Source organism: Rana temporaria, chromosome 9 (genome assembly GCF_905171775.1).
Source record: "Rana temporaria chromosome 9, aRanTem1.1, whole genome shotgun sequence".
In the NCBI taxonomy this organism is placed as follows: Eukaryota; Metazoa; Chordata; class Amphibia; order Anura; family Ranidae; genus Rana; species Rana temporaria.
This window is the reverse complement of record NC_053497.1, coordinates 144,741,465-144,747,464: the sequence shown is the minus strand read 5'-3', so window position 1 is coordinate 144,747,464 and position 6,000 is coordinate 144,741,465. Positions and strand designations below refer to the sequence as shown.

General features: G+C 50.0%; 1 protein-coding gene across 1 annotated transcript in view; it reads left to right on the top strand.

The window, feature by feature from the left end:
• Positions 1 to 1,061: 1,061 nt before the first annotated feature.
• The window catches only part of SPTAN1 (spectrin alpha, non-erythrocytic 1), a 152,510-nt gene continuing 147,571 nt past the window's right edge, over positions 1,062 to 6,000 (top strand). The window contains exon 1 of the mRNA XM_040324734.1: positions 1,062 to 1,170. The gene's annotated coding sequence lies outside the window, so the exon portion shown is untranslated. The remainder of the gene's footprint in view (positions 1,171 to 6,000) is intronic.

Genomic DNA, 6,000 nt, shown 5'->3' with positions numbered 1-6,000 from the left:
GTGTGCTTTGCGTGCGTTCCCCCGGGGGTGTGCTTTGCGTGCTCTCCCTCGGGGGTGTGCTTTGCGTGCGTTCCCCCGGGGGTGTGCTTTGCGTGCGTTCCCCCGGGGTGTGCTTTACATGCTCTCCCCCGGGGTGTGCTTTACATGCTCTCCCTCGGGGTGTGCTTTGCGTGCGTTCCCCCGGGGTGTGCTTTGCGTGCGTTCCCCCGGGGGTGTGCTTTGCGTGCGTTCCCCCGGGGGTGTGCTTTACATGCGTTCCCCCGGGGTGTGCTTTGCGTGCGTTCCCCCGGGGTGTGCTTTGCGTGCGTTCCCCCCGGGGTGTGCTTTGCGTGCGTTCCCCCGGGGTGTGCTTTACGTGCTCTCCCTCGGGGTGTGCTTTGCGTGCGTTCCCCCGGGGGTGTGCTTTGCGTGCGTTCCCCAGGGGGTGTGCTTTACGTGCTCTCCCTCAGGGGTGTGCTTTGCGTGCGTTCCCCCGGGGGTGTGCTTTGCGTGCGTTCCCCCGGGGGTGTGCTTTGCGTGCGTTCCCCCCGGGGTGTGCTTTGCGTGCGTTCCCCCCGGGGTGTGCTTTGCGTGCGTTCCCCCCGAGGTGTGCTTTGCGTGCTCTCCCTCAGGGGTGCGAACCTAGCAATATAATGGCACCCCTCATGCATCTGCTAAGGCGCAGTGTTTTTTGCCTGCAGGGTCTGAAATGTGTAAGTTAGCAAAGCGTTTTCTGGAGATTGTACAATCAGATTGCATTGTGTGGGAAGCTTATGACTTTGAACACCTTTCTGTTGCTGAACGTGGAATGTATTTAGCTGATAAAGGGGGGGGGGGGGTCCAGTTTTAGGGAAGGGTCATCATCTTGCAGTTCTGTATCTCTGAGGCCTGCTTTATACAACACCCTACACCCAGCCATTAGCCTCAAAATCCAGCACTTTCATCCTTCCTGTCCTCGGCAATTTCCGGAAAGCCTCGGCTCCGCTTCGTTCTGGAGCCGCAGTCGGGTGGGGGAGGAGGCGTGTCCACCGCCTTGTGCCTCTTCGTGCTTTTCCGGAGAAGCTGCGGAGGGTGACGTCAGCTCAGCCGGCCCCGGGTACAAGAAGGACGAGCAGCGCGCGACGTTCTCAGACGAAGATCCGGAGATCCAGAGCGAAGAACCTGGAGAGTACCGAGCAAGCCCCAGAACCGGTGAGGCCGCACCCCACTGCCTGCACCGCTACCCCCCCCCATCTCCTTCCTTCCCTGTACTGTGCATGCATTCCTTGTAATGACAGGACCCCCTCCTCTGTGCATTGTACTGGCCTGTGATAATGAATGGGAGGGGACCTGTGTCAGCCTTCCTATGACTGCTTATATTGCAAGACCTTCCTTGTTATTGTGTAATAGGATTGCATTGGGCTGATTATACCAGAAAATATTGCTACAAAGTATCCCCGCGCGGATCCGCTACAAAGTTTCCCCGCGCGGATCCGCTACAAAGTATCCCCGCGCAGATCCGTTCCAGGGATCCGCTCCAAAGTATCCCAGCGCAGATCCGTTCCAGGGATCCGCTCCAAAGTATCTCCGCGCAGATCCGTTCCAGGGATCCGCTCCAAAGTATCCCAGCGCAGATCCGTTCCAGGGATCCGCTCCAAAGTATCTCCGCGCAGATCCGTTCCAGGGATCCGCTCCAAAGTATCCCCGCGCAGATCCGCTCCAAAGTATCCCCGCGCAGATCCGCTCCAAAGTATCCCCGCGCAGATCCGCTCCAAAGTATCCCCGCGCAGATCCGCTCCAAAGTATCCCCGCGCAGATCCGCTCCAAAGTATCCCCGCGCAGATCCGCTCCAAAGTATCCCCGCGCGGATGCGTTCCAGGGATCCGCTCCAAAGTATCCCCGCGCGGATCCGCTACAAAGTATCCCCGCGCGGATCCGTTCCAGGGATCCGCTACAAAGTATCACTGCGCGGATCCGTTCCAGGGATCCGCTGCAAAGTATCTCCGCAGGGATCCGCTACAAAGTATCCCAGCGCAGATCCGTTCCAGGGATCCGCTACAAAGTATCCCCGCGCTGATCCGTTCCAGGGATCTGCTGCAAAGTATCCCCGCGCAGATCCGTTCCAGGGATCCGCTACAAAGTATCCCTGATCTCCTGCAAATCCCTCCATCTGATTGGTCGCTCATACCTTGTGTTGCATTGGGTTTCTAGGTATGTTGACCCTGACCCATACAGGACGTCTTATTTATTGTATGTTTAGTGTAACAATAGCCTATTGGGTGGAAATGGTGAGCAGACAATGCATGTGATGGTGGATCTGCATTGTCCATACACCGTCTCCGGCTTTCCTGCGTAAACAATCCTATTTTTATCCAATATCTCTTCACCAGCAGAGCATGCATTTTTAATCTGGTTACCAAGGCTCCTGACAGCGGAGGGTTAACGCTTTGCCTGCTGGATTGGGGGGGGGGGGGTTGCATTGTTCTGATGGATCTGGAATGTCATGTTGTTCTGGGCTGTGGGTGTTTGTAGGGCGTTAGCTGCTGGAATGTCATTCAGGAAAATATGAGCTGGGTTGGCTTCTGTGACAAGGACGTGTTCTCTGCACCCACCACCCATCCTGTACACTGCTGAGTGGAATATCATCAATATTAAACCACCTACCTAAATCTATATGGAGAGGGGGTGGGAAATATTCTTAGCACCCCCAGAATGCAAGTAGAACATCTAGCCAAGGGTGGTGGGGAACGTTCATAAAAGCTGGAGCAGACAGAATCCGATGCTGACCAATCAGCCTCTAGCTTCACCTGGCTCAGTTGAGTTTTGTAAAATGAAAGCTAGAAGCTGATTGCTTGCCCCAGATTCTGTCTGCTCATGCTGGGTATACACTAGTACAGAGGTAGGCAACCTTGGCCCTCCAGCTGTGGTGAAACTACAAGTCCCATGAGGCATTGCAAGACCTTGACAATCTCAGGCATGACTCCTAGAGGCAGAGGCATGATGGGATTTGTAGTTTCACCACAGCTGGAGCGCCGAGGTTGCCTTTCCCCTGCAGAATGTCGAACAAAAATTCTTTAAGAAAATTTGAAGAATTCGTATGAAAATTTTTACACAAATTTGCAGAACATTCAAAGTAGTTCAAGATTGTGTCTGCTTTAAACATTAATTTTTTAAAAGAATGGACTTTACTGAACGAAAGCCACATACACCATTGAATTTGTACATTTGAGAACGTTTCCATCCAGCGCCTTCGAGTGTGTGTGTGTTGTGTTTTTTTTTTTTTATTTTTTTTTATCACTGCGGTCAAAAACGAACATTGATTTGGCGCCACTAATGATTGGAAAAACAAACAAATGTTGTTTCTATGAAAAAGTTGAACACAATTTTACTAGCTTTAGTAAATTCCCTATCATCTGACGTATTCTGCCAGTCAGAGGATGATGGAGGTACTTATTGCAACCAATTATATTTCATCTTGGGTGACCACGACCTTCATAAGGGATCTAATGGGTTGCTTTATTTTTCTTTTCCACTGAGATATATATGTGTTAGTGCTGCCCAGAGTTTGTTTTGTTAGTTGGTCTTAGTTGGTCTTTTTATAGTCTATTATCTGCTGTGGCTGTCAATGGAATTAAACAGGACTACACCTAATGCCGCGTACACACGATCGGACATTCCGACATCAAAACCACCATTTTCTTTTCCGACGGATTGTTCGCTCAAACTTGTCTTGCATACACACTGACAACATTTGCGTGACCGAAATTCTGAACGTCAAGAACGCGGTCACGTACGAGCCGAGAGCCGAGAAAAATGAAGTTCAATGATTCCGAGCACGCGTCAAATAGATTCCGAGCATGCATTGGATTTTTGTGCGTCGGAAATTGGCTACAGAACTTTTGTTGTCAAAAAAATTGAGAACCAGCCCTCAAACATTTGTTGTCGGAAATTCCGATGGAGCCAGGGCCGATCCTCCCTATAGGTTCACTATGCAAAGCTGCAAAGGGCCCCCCAAATTAGGGCCCCCGCCTGGTGAGAAGTAATTTTCGCCCCCTCACCCCGCTTCTAAACTCGCTGGCTGAGTCATTTACGACAGCAGAACACCCCCTCCCCCCGCTTCTCAACTTTCTTTAATGTGACACTGTTGTCAGCGCCCCCCATTTCTCATTTTTAATGTGCCATGTCATTTTGCTTGGGGCCCCAGGGAGGTCAGGATCGGCACTGGATGGAGCATACACACGATCGGATTTTCCGACAACAAGCTTGCATTGAACATTTGTTGTCGGAAATTCCAACCGTGTGTACGCGGCATTTAGTCTGCATTCCGAAACTGTCCATACGTGGATCGAATGTCTGCTGTTTTCTGGGGAATCAACTCGAATTGATCCATGAGTAACCCTGGCAGTTAACAGACTTCAGTCTGAAGATCGAAGGAGCTGGTTGGGAAATTGTCAATCGGGCACTGGCTGTCAGAAAACAATAGCCAGCAGTGGGGACGCCTCCACACACACTGTTTAGCATGGATGGAGGTAATGGTGTGTCTGTGACCAGCTTAGGAGCTTTTAGGGCAGGGCAAAGGGCAGTGATAAGGTGACTACAGACAGAAATGTGCTTCACCAGTCTGGCTGCGTATGGTTAGATTGGACAACAGTTGTCTTGCTCCTTCTGTAATACCAGTAGACCTCCTAGGCCAGTGATGGAGAACCTTGGCACCCCAGATGTTTTGGAACTACATTTCCCATGGTGCTCCACAACACTGCAAAGTGCATTAGCATCATGGGAAATGTAGTTCCAAAACATCTGGGGTGCCAAGGTTCGCCATCACTGTCCTAGGCTGAGGGTTTTTGGAGGACGAATTAGCTGAGTTGGGCGTTAATTTTGTTGGATGCATAGTTTATGTTGGAAAGTGGATTCTGACCTTGATCACACCCAACCTGGAAGTGCAGTTGGATAATAATCCACAGAATTTTCAGTATTGCCCTTTGCCTCTGCGGTCACATACTATTTGGTGAGTCGTGCCCCACCCTGTTTACAACTGTTGCAATGCAATTTTACCATATATGTTTATAAGCTAACCGCAGTTCAACCTTTCTTAACGTTAAGAACAACGCCATGAAAACGTTCATTTACATTGCACTAGAGCAGGGATCTCCAAACTTCGGCCCTCCAGCTGTTGTGGAACTACACGTCCCATGAGGCATTGTAAAAAAACTCTGACATTCAGACATGACTAGGCATGATGGGAATTGTAGTTCCTGAACAATTGGAGGGCCATAGTTTGGAGACCCATGCACTAGAGAACCAGGAATACACGCTTGTATACTTTCCTAGTTCTCAAACCTTGTTAAACTGTCAAGTTTATTTAAAGCGGGAGTTTACCTGAATTTTTTTTTTTTTTAACATTAGATTGAGGCTCATTTTGTCAAGGGAAATCGGGTGTTTTTTTTTTAAATCTAAGCAGTACTTACCGTTTTAGAGATGGATCTTTTCTGCCGCTTCCGGGTATGGTTTTCAGGACTGGGCGTTCCTATTTGATTGACAGGCTTCCGACGGTCGCATACATCGCGTCACGAGTAGCCGAAAGAAGCCGAACATCGGTGCGGCTCTATACGGGGCCTGCGCACCGACATTCGGCTACTTTCGGAAAATCGTGACGCGATAGATGCGACCGTCGGAAGCCTGTCAATCAAATAGGAACGCCCAGTCCCGCAGCCCATACCCGGAAGCGGCGGAGAAGATCGCTCTCTAAAACGGTAAGTACTGCTTCGATTTAAAAAAAAACACCAGATTCCCCTAGACAAAATGAGCCTCAATCTAATGTTAAAAATTAAGTTTTCGGGTGAACCTCCACTTTAACAGGTTGGATTAGGTCTAGGTGGTGGTTAGAAGTTCTGTAGGTCTGTGGAGCGATTCTGACGCAAAACTAATTTTGGCCACTGAGCAGACAGTCTTGGCATAGGCCTTATTTCATCCCGGAATATCCATTGTGTTTGTTTTGGCTCTGGCTTAGGATCTTTAAGGCTGGAAATGTCTATGGAGTTC